Consider the following 13,912-nt stretch of genomic DNA (forward strand, 5'->3'; position numbering starts at 1 on the left):
GAAGTCCTCCCAATCTTCTTCATCTGAAAGGACTGAGGAATAACATGTAGAAGGTCCCTTTCCTGGATTAGAAGTACGAGAAAATCGTGCTTTTGAAGCTAGCACTCCAATAAGTGTTAAATTAAATCTTGTTCTAGAACGAGGACTTTTCATACAGAGACCTGTAGAACTTTTTGGTAATTCTGGAACCTCTTCATGCGTGAAAGCATAACAGGAAAGAGCAGGACCTCCCATAATGTAGCTTGAGTCATCAACAAATTCACCTTCGGAACCTGAATTGAATCCTGATGAACTTGAACTGGCTGGAACCAGAGGAGTCTTTGGACTAACGGATAGGACTTGATTAGATTTGAAGGTGCTGGAATCGGCTGGAACTGAAGGAGGCTTACTGGAATCGGCTGGAACCGAAGGAGTCAGAATCCGGTTGGAACCGGAATGAGTGGTATCCAAGTGTTCAGTTAGACCATGGGTCTTCAACCTGTGGCCCTCCAGCTGCTGTGAAACTACACATCCCAGCATGCCCTGCCACAGTTTTGCTATTAATGTATGCTAAAACTGAGGCAGGGCATGCTGGGATGTGTAGTTCCACAGCAGCTGGAGGGCCACAGGTTGAAGACCCATGAGTTAGACCATCCTGGACCTGGTCCATGCTGGATGCCAACAGGGTGGTGCTCTCTGAAAACGGCAAACAGGAGTTCATAACTGCATCTGTAGCACAAAAATTTCCATCTGGGAACTTGGCTCTGGATACTTCCCTTGGGGCTGAAATTTCGTTGACCCCTCCTGGGGTTGACGAATCAGACACCTCTCTCAGGGTTGTTTTCTCCAGCACCCCTCCTGGGGTTAACAGATCAGAAACTCCTTTTTGAGAAGACTCATATGCCCCTAGTAGAGCTTGAACATTGGATACCTTTCCTGGAGCTGTAGAAACAGACGCCCCGTCTTGGGCTGCAGAAACAGACGCCCCGTCTTGGGCTGCGGAATTGGATTTCCCTTTGGTGAAGAAAGTCTCATTAAATCTCTTTTGTTTCCCAGAATTGGAAATGGGGCTCCTGGACACAGGACCCCAATTGTAGAATTGGGTTTTTCTTTGATCAACTTTTATATTTTTCTTGACCGGCTCAGAAGGAGCTGAAGATTCCACATAGGAAGGTTGGAAACTAAGAATGCTGTGATGTGGAGATCTATCCCACTTCCTTGGCTTACGGAGAGAACAGTCATTAATAAAGTGATCAGAACCCCCACAGTAGAAGCAGAGTTGAAACTGCATGCGACGCTTGCGTTCCTCTTCAGAAAGTCTAGACCGTGGCTTACTCCGGAACTTATCTTTACTTGGAGCAAGGGGAAACGAATTGGACATAGAGAGATTGGCAGCTGTTGCATCTGTGTTCTCAGCAAACTGTGGGCAGGCTTTCATGGAGATGGGAGCAGAGATAATAGGAGTATCACAGAGACACTTTGAAATAACTGGAACGATGCTAGAGAGAAGGTCTTGTAACTGAACCAACAGTTGACTGAAAGTCAGGACACTGGATGCCCCTGAACCATTAAGGGTTACTTGGATTCCATCCAGCCGGGTGGAAAGGCCCTGGAGACAGCGAAAAACTTGACCCTGTGCAGCCTCCAGAAGTTCTAAGCGTGCTGCAAGTCGTTGCATCGGGTTAAACGCTTGGGCCTGGTCTCCGGCCAGATCCATTAGGTCAGTGCTTACTGTCACAACTGAGGGCTGATGACCGTGGCTGGGAGCCTCAGCTGTAGGGGCTGACGGGTACTTGAACTTAGGAGGAGCCATGTGACTCCTGGACATGCGTAAAGACAGTAGCAAGGATGCCCGAAGGCGTGACCACGACAACTGGAAATATCTTTCAGTGATTTTATTAAATGAAAAGTCATAAAACTTGCAAAAACAATAGAAAGTCACAAGTGGAAATTTAGGCGTGCAACTGGTTAATACCAGTAACCTGGAATGTAGAGAAAAGTTCTGTAAACTGTAAATGAACTAGGGTTCGCTGGAAAACTGTAGTTGTTGAAGAGTGGCTGCTGGAAAGCCGGAATACAGACACAGGTGAGTAAGGTGATGTTGTAGAGGGTTAATCACAGAGGTGTCGTGTTACACCACAGAGTGTAACACAGAGGAGTCAGGCTTGAATGCAGGAGAGTTCACTGGAGAATCTGTAGAAGACTGCACACAGAAACCACTGGAGACAAATGAAGCACTGCAGAGAAAGTCCATGGAAGAACTGCTCACTGGAAACACTGAAGACCATTGAAGCACTGACATCCTTCAGTGCTGGGACAGGCTATTTAAACCCACAGGTTAGCAGGGATTGGTGGGCAATTAACCAGAGACCAGAGTGCAGCTGCTGTGTAATCAGGCTGGGAGCAGAGTGCAGCTGATTGGCTGAAAAGTAACATGTGATGAAAACAAACATGGCTGCGCCCATGTTTGAACTTGGAGGGAAAGACTGTTTGTAACTTGCATGTGAGTTTAACCATGAAGCTGCCAGAATCACAGTAAAGAGATTTGAGACAATGAGATGCAGCATGCTGCACACAGACAGCGCAGATGGAATCCAGGCTTGGGACACTGGGACAGTCTCAGGAGGCATTTGGAAGGTAAATACTAATAAGGAATTACCTCGATCGTGACACCGGCATTACATACTGATCCTAAACAAGAGACTCATAGGATCCTTAAGATTGACTTGAGCTTTTATCTGAGTTGAGGCAGTCAGATAAAACCTTAATATAATTCCTACAAGATTAACTATGACTAATTTTAATTGGTGGTTTATCATACTGTACTAAGATAGTGTTCCCTCTTTTGTATTTATCTCTCTATTTAGATTTCATTCTTTGTTGGTTATCAATGATAGAAGGATGCCTTTCTATGACAGAAAGATGCCGCTTCTATTTGGTCGCAAGTGGATTGTTTTCCTTTTGTTTTAATGTGCTTTTCATGTTGGGGGAGATTTATCAAAGCTTGGAGAGAGATTAAATGGAGAGAGATAAAGTACCAACCAAATAGTGTCTAACTTCCATTTTACAATCTATCTTTGAAATTGACAGGAGCTGATTGGTTGGCACTTTATCTTTCTTCACTTTCTCCAAGCTTTGATACATCTTCCTCTGTGTAATGTATATACTGTACCTGCAAATTCAGTGAGTCATGTTATTATCATACCCTACACCATTTATAATGCTATCCCAAGACAGATTCGCTTCCCTCTTGTGGTGAAAAACAATATAAATATCAGCAGTTACAAGAACACAGTTATTAAGTGCTATTTCTTTGGCTCTATCTCATGCTTCCTGAAACTCAATCAATTAGTTTGATTGCCCTAAACCAAATGTCTACCTCAAAAACAAACTTTTCTTTATATGCAGAATATATCTTACCTATTTTCCTTTCTGCAACATTTCTCTGTGAGGCTGCACAACCACTGCTTGGCCTGCAGCCTAGAAGCTACGTCAAAAGCCCCTATTTCCCTAGGCAAAGTCTGCTTCTTCATCTCTCACTGTGTGTACCAACAGATTAGTGCTTAGTTCCTGCTACAGTAGAAACCCTGACCGTGCTGACACTCCTCAGGCAAACTAAAGAAGATAAATTGCAAAGTATGTCACCTGTGACACGACTTGTATTTGTTAGCTCGGTTTGTTTTTCATCACAATCACTTTCTCTGGAGAGGGTATTTTTTATACTGTACACTGTACTATAAACTTACCACCTTCATACCATAGAAGAGGTGAGGAGAAAAAAGGGGTCTCCATCTGTGGTAGATAGAATTAGAAGTAGCTTGTCCTGGGGATGGGCCAGCTATCAGATGCATAACAGTGCACACAGGGGTGGATTGGGATGGAAAACTAGCCTGGGAAATGTATTGAAGCAGCCGTAATGGAGGTGCGGTCTGATGAGGGGGTATGGTCCGTCCTCATTGGGCCTGATTGTATGCAGTTGCGGCCTTCCTTGCATCTTTTGCTGCAATTGCATACCTCCCAACTGTCCCAATTTCAGCGGGACAGTCCTGCTATTCGGATACTGTCCCGCTGTCCCTCCTGCGGGTCGCAGTGTCCCGCGGGCGGAGGGGCAGTTGGGGAGGCTTTGATCACTCGCTGCTCTGCTCTGCTAAGCAGCGAGTGATCTCTGAATAGATGCTGTGCACACGCTGGGCATGCCCCCAAAATGCGAAAACGGGCCAGTGACGCTCGACCACGCCCACTCAGCTGAGTCCGCGCCCCTCCCACACTAAGCAACGCCCCTTTTTTGGCTGACATGGGCAGCATAAGAGATATAACAAACCATGTAGCCATGGCAGCATCACTGGATGACAGAGTTGCTGTATTGCAGACATGGAATAACAGAATGAATGGGGACAATGTAGTGTACTGTGGGGGTAATTCAGAGTTAATCTCAGCAGCAAATTTGTTAGCAGCTGGGCAAAACCATGTGCACTGCAGTAGTGATGAGCGGGTTCGGTTCCTCGGAATCCGAACCCGCCCGAACTTCAGGTTTTTTTACATGGGGCCGAGCGACTCGGATCTTCCCGCCTTGCTCGGTTAACCCGAGCGCGCCCGAACGTCATCATCCCGCTGTCGGATTCTCGCGAGGCTCGGATTCTATCGCGAGACTCGGATTCTATATAAGGAGCCGCGCGTCGCCGCCATTTTCACACGTGCATTGAGATTGATAGGGAGAGGACGTGGCTGGCGTCCTCTCCGTTTAGACTAGAGTACTAGAGAGAGACACAAATTTTGGGGAGCATATTATTAGGAGGAGTACTACTTGCTGCTGATAGTGTGACCAGTGACCACCAGTTTAATTAATCCGTTCTCTGCCTGAAAAAAAACGATACACAGTGTGACACAGTCACATACCATATCTGTGCTCAGCCCAGTGTGCTGCATCATATGTAATACTGTATATCATTATCTGACTGTGCTGAGTGCTCACTGCTCACACAGCTTAATTGTGGGGGAGACTGGGGAGCAGTTATAGCAGGAGTACATATTTTAAGTACAGTGCACACTTTTGCTGCCAGAGTGCCACTGCCACTGTGACTGACCAGTGACCACTGACCACCAGTATTGTGATTGTCTGCTGACCACCAGTATATTGTGATTGTCTGCCTGAAAAAGTTAAACACTCGTCGTGTGGTGTTTTTATAAACGCATTCTGCAGACAGTGTCCAGCAGGTCCGTCATTACATAATATATACCTGTCCGGCTGCAGTACTAGTGTGATATATATATATATTTTAATTTTATCTCATTATCATCCAGTCTATATTAGCAGCAGACACAGTACGGTAGTCCACGGCTGTAGCTACCTCTGTGTCGGCAGTCGCTCGTCCATCCATAATTGTATACCACCTACCCGTGTTTTTTTTTTTTTTTTCTATCTTCTTGATACTAGTAGCTTACTTTAGGAGTCTGCAGTGCTGAGTCTGACAGACAGTGTCCAGCAGGTCCGTCATTACATAATATATACCTGTCCGGCTGCAGTACTAGTGTGATATATATATATTTTAATTTTATCTCATTATCATCCAGTCTATATTAGCAGCAGACACAGTACGGTAGTCCACGGCTGTAGCTACCTCTGTGTCGGCAGTCGCTCGTCCATCCATAATTGTATACCACCTACCCGTGTTTTTTTTTTTTCTATCTTCTTGATACTAGTAGCTTACTTTAGGAGTCTGCAGTGCTGACAGACAGTGTCCAGCAGGTCCGTCATTACATAATATATACCTGTCAGGCTGCAGTACTAGTGTGATATATATATATATATATTTTAATTTTATCTCATTATCATCCAGTCTATATTAGCAGCAGACACAGTACGGTAGTCCACGGCTGTAGCTACCTCTGTGTCGGCAGTCGCTCGTCCATCCATAATTGTATACCACCTACCCGTGGTTTTTTTTTTCTATCTTCTTGATACTAGTAGCTTACTTTAGGAGTCTGCAGTGCTGACAGACAGTGTCCAGCAGGTCCGTCATTACATAATATATACCTGTCCGGCTGCAGTACTAGTGTGATATATATATATATATTTTAATTTTATCTCATTATCATCCAGTCTATATTAGCAGCAGACACAGTACGGTAGTCCACGGCTGTAGCTACCTCTGTGTCGGCAGTCGCTCGTCCATCCATAATTGTATACCACCTACCCGTGGTTTTTTTTTTTCTATCTTCTTGATACTAGTAGCTTACTTTAGGAGTCTGCAGTGCTGACAGACAGTGTCCAGCAGGTCCGTCATTACATAATATATACCTGTCCGGCTGCAGTACTAGTGTGATATATATATATATATATATATTTTAATTTTATCTCATTATCATCCAGTCTATATTAGCAGCAGACACAGTACGGTAGTCCACGGCTGTAGCTACCTCTGTGTCGGCAGTCGCTTGTCATCCATAAGTATACTAGTATCCATCCATCTCCATTGTTTACCTGAGGTGCCTTTTAGTTGTGCCTATTAAAATATGGAGAACAAAAATGTTGAGGTTCCAAAAATAGAGAAAGATCAAGATCGACTTCCACCTCGTGCTGAAGCTGCTGCCACTAGTCATGGCCGAGACGATGAAATGCCAGCAACGTTGTCTGCCAAGGCCGATGCCCAATGTCATAGTACAGAGCATGTAAAATCCAAAACACCAAATATCAGTAAAAAAAGGACTCAAAAATCTAAAATAAAATTGTCGGAGGAGAAGCGTAAACTTGCCAATATGCCATTTACCACACGGAGTGGCAAGGAACGGCTGAGGCCCTGGCCTATGTTCATGGCTAGTGGTTCAGCTTCACATGAGGATGGAAGCACTCAGCCTCTCGCTAGAAAAATGAAAAGACTCAAGCTGGCAAAAGCACAGCAAAGAACTGTGCGTTCTTCGAAATCCCAAATCCACAAGGAGAGTCCAATTGTGTCGGTTGCGATGCCTGACCTTCCCAACACTGGACGTGAAGAGCATGCGCCTTCCACCATTTGCACGCCCCCGCAGTCCAGTTCCTGATAGTCAGATTGAAGATATCAGTGTTGAAGTACACCAGGATGAGGAGGATATGGGTGTTGCTGGCGCTGGGGAGGAAATTGACAAGGAGGATTCTGATGGTGAGGTGGTTTGTTTAAGTCAGGCACCCGGGGAGACACCTGTTGTCCGTGGGAGGAATATGGCCATTGACATGCCTGGTGAAAATACCAAAAAAATCAGCTCTTCGGTGTGGAAGTATTTCAACAGAAATGCGGACAACATTTGTCAAGCCGTGTGTTGCCTTTGTCAAGCTGTAATAAGTAGGGGTAAGGACGTTAACCACCTCGGAACATCCTCCCTTATACGTCACCTGCAGCGCATTCATAATAAGTCAGTGACGAGTTCAAAAACTTTGGGCGACAGCGGAAGCAGTCCACTGACCAGTAAATCCCTTCCTCTTATAACCAAGCTCACGCAAACCACCCCACCAACTCCCTCAGTGTCAATTTCCTCCTTCCCCAGGAATGCCAATAGTCCTGCAGGCCATGTCACTGGCAATTCTGACGAGTCCTCTCCTGCCTGGGATTCCTCCGATGCATCCTTGCGTGTAACGCCTACTGCTGCTGGCGCTGCTGTTGTTGCTGCTGGGAGTCGATGGTCATCCCAGAGGGGAAGTCGTAAGACCACTTTTACTACTTCCACCAAGCAATTGACTGTCCAACAGTCCTTTGCGAGGAAGATGAAATATCACAGCACTCATCCTGCTGCAAAGCGGATAACTGAGGCCTTGGCATCCTGGGTGGTGAGAAACGTGGTTCCGGTATCCATCATTACTGCAGAGCCAACTAGAGACTTGTTGGAGGTACTGTGTCCCCGGTACCAAATACCATCTAGGTTCCATTTCTCTAGGCAGGCGATACCGAAAATGTACACAGACCTCAGAAAAAGAGTCACCAGTGTCCTAAAAAATGCAGCTGTACCCAATGTCCACTTAACCACGGACATGTGGACAAGTGGAGCAGGGCAGGGTCAGGACTATATGACTGTGACAGCCCACTGGGTAGATGTATGGACTCCCGCCGCAAGAACAGCAGCGGCGGCACCAGTAGCAGCATCTCGCAAACGCCAACTCTTTCCTAGGCAGGCTACGCTTTGTATCACCGGTTTCCAGAATACGCACACAGCTGAAAACCTCTTACAGCAACTGAGGAAGATCATCGCGGAATGGCTTACCCCAATTGGACTCTCCTATGGATTTGTGGCATCGGACAACGCCAGCAATATTGTGTGTGCATTAAATATGGGCAAATTCCAGCACGTCCCATGTTTTGCACATACCTTGAATTTGGTGGTGCAGAATTATTTAAAAAACGAGAGGGGCGTGCAAGAGATGCTGTCGGTGGCCAGAAGAATTGCGGGACACTTTCGGCGTACAGGCACCACGTACAGAAGACTGGAGCACCACCAAAAACGCCTGAACCTGCCCTGCCATCATCTGAAGCAAGAAGTGGTAACGAGGTGGAATTCAACCCTATATATGCTTCAGAGGTTGGAGGAGCAGCAAAAGGCCATTCAAGCCTATACAATTGAGCACGATATAGGAGGTGGAATGCACCTGTCTCAAGCGCAGTGGAGAATGATTTCAACGTTGTGCAAGGTTCTGCTGCCCTTTGAACTTGCCACACGTGAAGTCAGTTCAGACACTGCCAGCCTGAGTCAGGTCATTCCCCTCATCAGGCTTTTGCAGAAGAAGCTGGAGACATTGAAGGAGGAGCTAACACAGAGCGATTCCGCTAGGCATGTGGGACTTGTGGATGGAGCCCTTAATTCGCTTAACAAGGATTCACGGGTGGTCAATCTGTTGAAATCAGAGCACTACATTTTGGCCACCGTGCTCGATCCTAGATTTAAAACCTACCTTGGATCTCTATTTCCGGCAGACACAAGTCTGCTGGGGTTCAAAGACCTGCTGGTGAGAAAATTGTCAAGTCAAGCGGAACGCGACCTGTCAACATCTCCTCCTTCACATTCTCCCACAACTGGGGGTGCGAGGAAAAGGCTCAGAATTCCGAGCCCACCCGCTGGCGGTGATGCAGGGCAGTCTGGAGCGACTGCTGATGCTGACATCTGGTCCGGACTGAAGGACCTGCCAACGATTACGGACATGTCGTCTACTGGCACTGCATATGATTCTCTCCCCATTGAAAGAATGGTGGAGGATTATATGAGTGACCGCATCCAAGTAGGCACGTCAGACAGTCCGTACTTATACTGGCAGGAAAAAGAGGCAATTTGGAGGCCCTTGCACAAACTGGCTTTATTCTACCTAAGTTGCCCTCCCACAAGTGTGTACTCCGAAAGAGTGTTTAGTGCCGCCGCTCACCTTGTCAGCAATCGGCGTACGAGGTTACTTCCAGAAAATGTGGAGAAGATGATGTTCATTAAAATGAATTATAATCAATTCCTCCGTGGAGACATTGACCAGCAGCAATTGCCTCCACAAAGTACACAGGGAGCTGAGATGGTGGATTCCAGTGGGGACGAATTGATAATCTGTGAGGAGGGGGATGTACACGGTGATATATCGGAGGATGATGATGAGGTGGACATCTTGCCTCTGTAGAGCCAGTTTGTGCAAGGAGAGATTAATTGCTTCTTTTTTGGTGGGGGTCCAAACCAACCCGTCATTTCGGTCACAGTCGTGTGGCAGACCCTGTCACTGAAATGATGGGTTGGTTAAAGTGTGCATGTCCTGTTTATACAACATAAGGGTGGGTGGGAGGGCCCAAGGACAATTCCATCTTGCACCTCTTTTTTCTTAAATTTTTCTTTGCGTCATGTGCTGTTTGGGGAGTATTTTTTTGAAGGGCCATCCTGCGTGACACTGCAGTGCCACTCCTAGATGGGCCAGGTGTTTGTGTCGGCCACTAGGGTCGCTTATCTTACTCACACAGCTACCTCATTGCGCCTCTTTTTTTCTTTGCGTCATGTGCTGTTTGGGGAGTGTTTTTTGGAAGGGCCATCCTGCGTGACACTGCAGTGCCACTCCTAGATGGGCCAGGTGTTTGTGTCGGCCACTAGGGTCGCTTAGCTTACTCACACAGCTACCTCATTGCGCTTCTTTTTTTCTTTGCGTCATATGGTGTTTGGGGAGTGTTTTTTGGAAGGGCCATCCTGCGTGACACTGCAGTGCCACTCCTAGATGGGCCAGGTGTTTGTGTCGGCCACTAGGGTCGCTTAGCTTACTCACACAGCTACCTCATTGCGCCTCTTTTTTTCTTTGCGTCATGTGCTGTTTGGGGAGTGTTTTTTGGAAGGGCCATCCTGCGTGACACTGCAGTGCCACTCCTAGATGGGCCAGGTGTTTGTGTCGGCCACTAGGGTCGCTTAGCTTACTCACACAGCTACCTCATTGCGCCTCTTTTTTTCTTTGCGTCATGTGCTGTTTGGGGAGTGTTTTTTGGAAGGGCCATCCTGCGTGACACTGCAGTGCCACTCCTAGATGGGCCAGGTGTTTGTGTCGGCCACTAGGGTCGCTTAGCTTAGTCATCCAGCGACCTCGGTGCAAATTTTAGGACTAAAAATAATATTGTGAGGTGTTCAGAATAGACTGAAAATGAGTGGAAATTATGGTTTTTGAGGTTAATAATACTTTGGGATCAAAATGACCCCCAAATTATATGATTTAAGCTGTTTTTTAGGGTTTTTTGAAAAAAACACCCGAATCCAAAACACACCCGAATCCGACAAAAAAAATTCGGTGAGGTTTTGCCAAAACGCGGTCGAACCCAAAACACGGCCGCGGAACCGAACCCAAAACCAAAACACAAAACCCGAAAAATTTCAAGTGCACATCTCTACACTGCAGGTGTGGCAGGTACAACAGTTGCAGAGAGAGGTAGATTGGGGTAGGTTATTTTGTTTCTGTGCAGGGTAAATACTGGCTGCTTTATTTTTACACTGCAATTTAGATTTCAGTTTAAACACACCCTACCCAAATCTAACTCTCTCTGCACATGTTATATCTGCCCCCCCCCCCCCCACCTGCAGTGCACATGGTTTTGCCCAACTGCTAACAAATTTGCAGCCACGATCAGGTCTGAATTAGGCCCTAGGTGTGGTGGGCTGCCTGTCATGTGGGGGGTGGGGCCACATGACAACACACAAAACAGGCCCCACAGACATGTCAGTCTACCAGGAATCTTCCTGCTGAGCCCTATGGCCAATCCACCCGTGGGTGCATATATAGGAAGTTGTGACAAATAATTACAGGTGGCTTCCGTACACTGGCCCTCATTCCGAGTTGTTCGCTCAGTAAAAATCTTCGCATCGCAGCGATTTTCCGCTTAATGCGCATGCGCAATGTTCGCACTGCGACTGCGCCAAGTAAATTTGCTATTCAGTTAGGAATTTTACTCACGGCTATTTCATCGTTCTGGAGATCGTAATGTGATTGACAGGAAATGGGTGTTACTGGGCGGAAACAGGCCGTTTTATGGGCGTGTGGGAAAAAACGCTACCGTTTCCGGAAAAAACGCAGGAGTGGCCGGAGAAACGGAGGAGTGTCTGGGCGAACGCTGGGTGTGTTTGTGACGTCAAACCAGGAACGACAAGCACTGAACTGATCGCAGATGCCGAGTAAGTCTGAAGCTACTCAGAAACTGCTACGAGGTGTGTAATCGCAATATTGCGAATACATCGTTCGCAATTTTAAGATGCTAAGATTCACTCCCAGTAGGCGGCGGCTTAGCATGAGCAAATCTGTGAAAATCCGCTTGCGAGCGAACAACTCGGAATGACCCCCATTGCTCTTTAAATTGCGGTGACCGAAGGCAATGCCCTCTTATTTATACCACACTTGCCAACTTTTTATTTCTTCTCATTGGGAGAAGTCTGGAGATGATGCAGATGACCACTCCGGCTAAAATGATGCAATTCTTATAGAATCGTGACATTGGCCCTGCCCCCTCTCTAATAACATGTGATTCCTGGTATTTTTATCCCCATCATGCCCACTTAACTATCTACCCACTCTTCCACTTGGACAGCTATTGTACCCAAAAGAGTGTGGAGGTGTTGGAAAGGTGAAGTGTGCATGGATTTAGCCACCTGGAAAGCAACTGCCTTTATGGCGAGGCCTCTGGTGTATGGTAGTTGCCAGTGTCAGACTGGGGCATGTAGGGCCCACCGGGGGAATGCAGTGGTAGGAGCCCATGTTAGGGGTGTGGCCAGTCTGCACCTCATTGGTTTGACTAACCATTAGAGAGTGCAATGTCTGGGCCCCTTCATAAATATATACAGTTAATTCAGCTGCTGCATGCATGATAATGTACCAGATTAATAACAGCAATGCACTGTAGAAAATACACCATAGTCCAGTATAAGGTAACATATGTATAATGTATAATTCAAGTGCACAGTCTGGAACCTGAGTCTTAGAGCAGGAGATGGGCCCCCAGGTAGTGGGGCCCACCGGTGGTTTCCCCTGTACCCCTGTGGGCCAGTCCAAGCCTGTTGGTTGCCCAATCTTTCATAAGGTTAAGGACTGATGGGGCATGTCAGTTTTTGTAAAAGATCTATTATAGGGGGCGTGGCCTAGCTACTGAGGGAAGCTGACACACTTAGTAAGAGCTCCAGTGATTTGGGGCTCAAAATCCCCAAAACATCCCCTCTCTGAGCACCTCTCCTACATCTGGCAGCTTTCCTGCCTCCCCTGACGCCACTGGTGTTCCCTGGTTCGTGCCGCGGAATCGGGGAGCAGTTCTCAGAGCTCCCGCAGATTGCGGCCTACATGTAGCCCCCAGACTGGGGCCTCGATTTTGCTCCCGAGCCGGCGCGCACCTCCAGAGCTGCGGATTTGAGCCACAGACTTCCCCTCTGCCTCCTGGTGCCTGCACTGCCGTTGGACACTGCAGGGAGATACCTCCTGCTGCCCCTGCTTACCTCCTCTGCCCGGATTTACCAGGGCCCTCGGTGGCCGGATGGAGCCGCGGGATGCCCGACGGCCATTTTGGAGGAGACTTTTCTGTGCCTCACGATCTCCTGCCTGCTCCCAGCTTGTAGGATCACTCTGAAGGCATAATTCACGGGGTCCCGGCCGCAGAGCTGAAGGTGGATGTTGGGCTGCGCTTCCGGTGGGGAGTGATTGATTCGGCGCCGCACACCCGCTACTGCCCGCCCTGGAGAGCCGCTCCTCAGACGCTGCAGGTCCCTGCTCTGCCCGGAGCCACGATACAGCCGCCAGCTTCTGACACCGCACGCTGTCTGCCAGCCGCCCTGGGAAGAGAAAACCTCCGGAGCTGTGTTATAACTGCCGGCTCCCAGCGCCGCACACTACTTGCCAGCAGACCTGACGGGGGAACGAGCTCCGATGCCACACTACAGCAGCCAGCTCCTGGGGACACTCACAGATAGCCAGGTACAATAGTGGAGCCACCAACCCTTATCTCTCCCCCTGACGCCGCCTGGTCCTTGCTCTCCACAGCTCTGGAGCCACGCTGCAGCCTCATGATATAGGTGCCGCTCAGTAGCTGTTAGCTGCCCTGGGAGGATAGCGATAGGGCTGCTAGCCCTTATATCCCCCTCTAAAGCTGTCTGACTTTCGTTTCTCCCAGTCAGCGGAGAGTCGGTCTCTGGGGTGATACTGCAGCTGCCCACTCTGTTATGTTTGGGGACCACCATCTTAGGGCACTGACTGTTCCTTTTTTTTCACTACTACCTAGGATGCTGGCCTAGCAACACAATTTGTACTACCTGGCCAGTGATAGTTTTCTTTATACCTTTCCCTTTTCTACTTAACATGCATCCAAGAAACAGCGTCTGTGTCTCTTTTTACATTTGTGATACCCCGCCTACCCTCTTAGTCCTCCATTATGGCGCAAAGAAATAAGAAAAACAGGCAGGCCCACACAAATTTTTTTGGACCAAAATCTAAGGG

The 13,912-nt window shown here is 47.7% G+C and overlaps 1 long non-coding RNA gene across 2 annotated transcripts in view; it reads left to right on the forward strand.

The window, feature by feature from the left end:
- Nucleotides 1-2,175: 2,175 nt before the first annotated feature.
- Nucleotides 2,176-13,912, forward strand: part of LOC134949145 (uncharacterized) — a 40,110-nt gene continuing 28,373 nt past the window's right edge. The window contains exon 1 of one of the 2 annotated variants that reach the window (XR_010183114.1): nt 2,176-2,616. This is a non-coding gene — a long non-coding RNA (uncharacterized LOC134949145). The remainder of the gene's footprint in view (nt 2,617-13,912) is intronic. The other variant, XR_010183113.1, reaches the window with a different exon arrangement.

This window comes from Pseudophryne corroboree, chromosome 8 (assembly GCF_028390025.1).
Source record: "Pseudophryne corroboree isolate aPseCor3 chromosome 8, aPseCor3.hap2, whole genome shotgun sequence".
In the NCBI taxonomy this organism is placed as follows: domain Eukaryota; kingdom Metazoa; phylum Chordata; class Amphibia; order Anura; family Myobatrachidae; genus Pseudophryne; species Pseudophryne corroboree.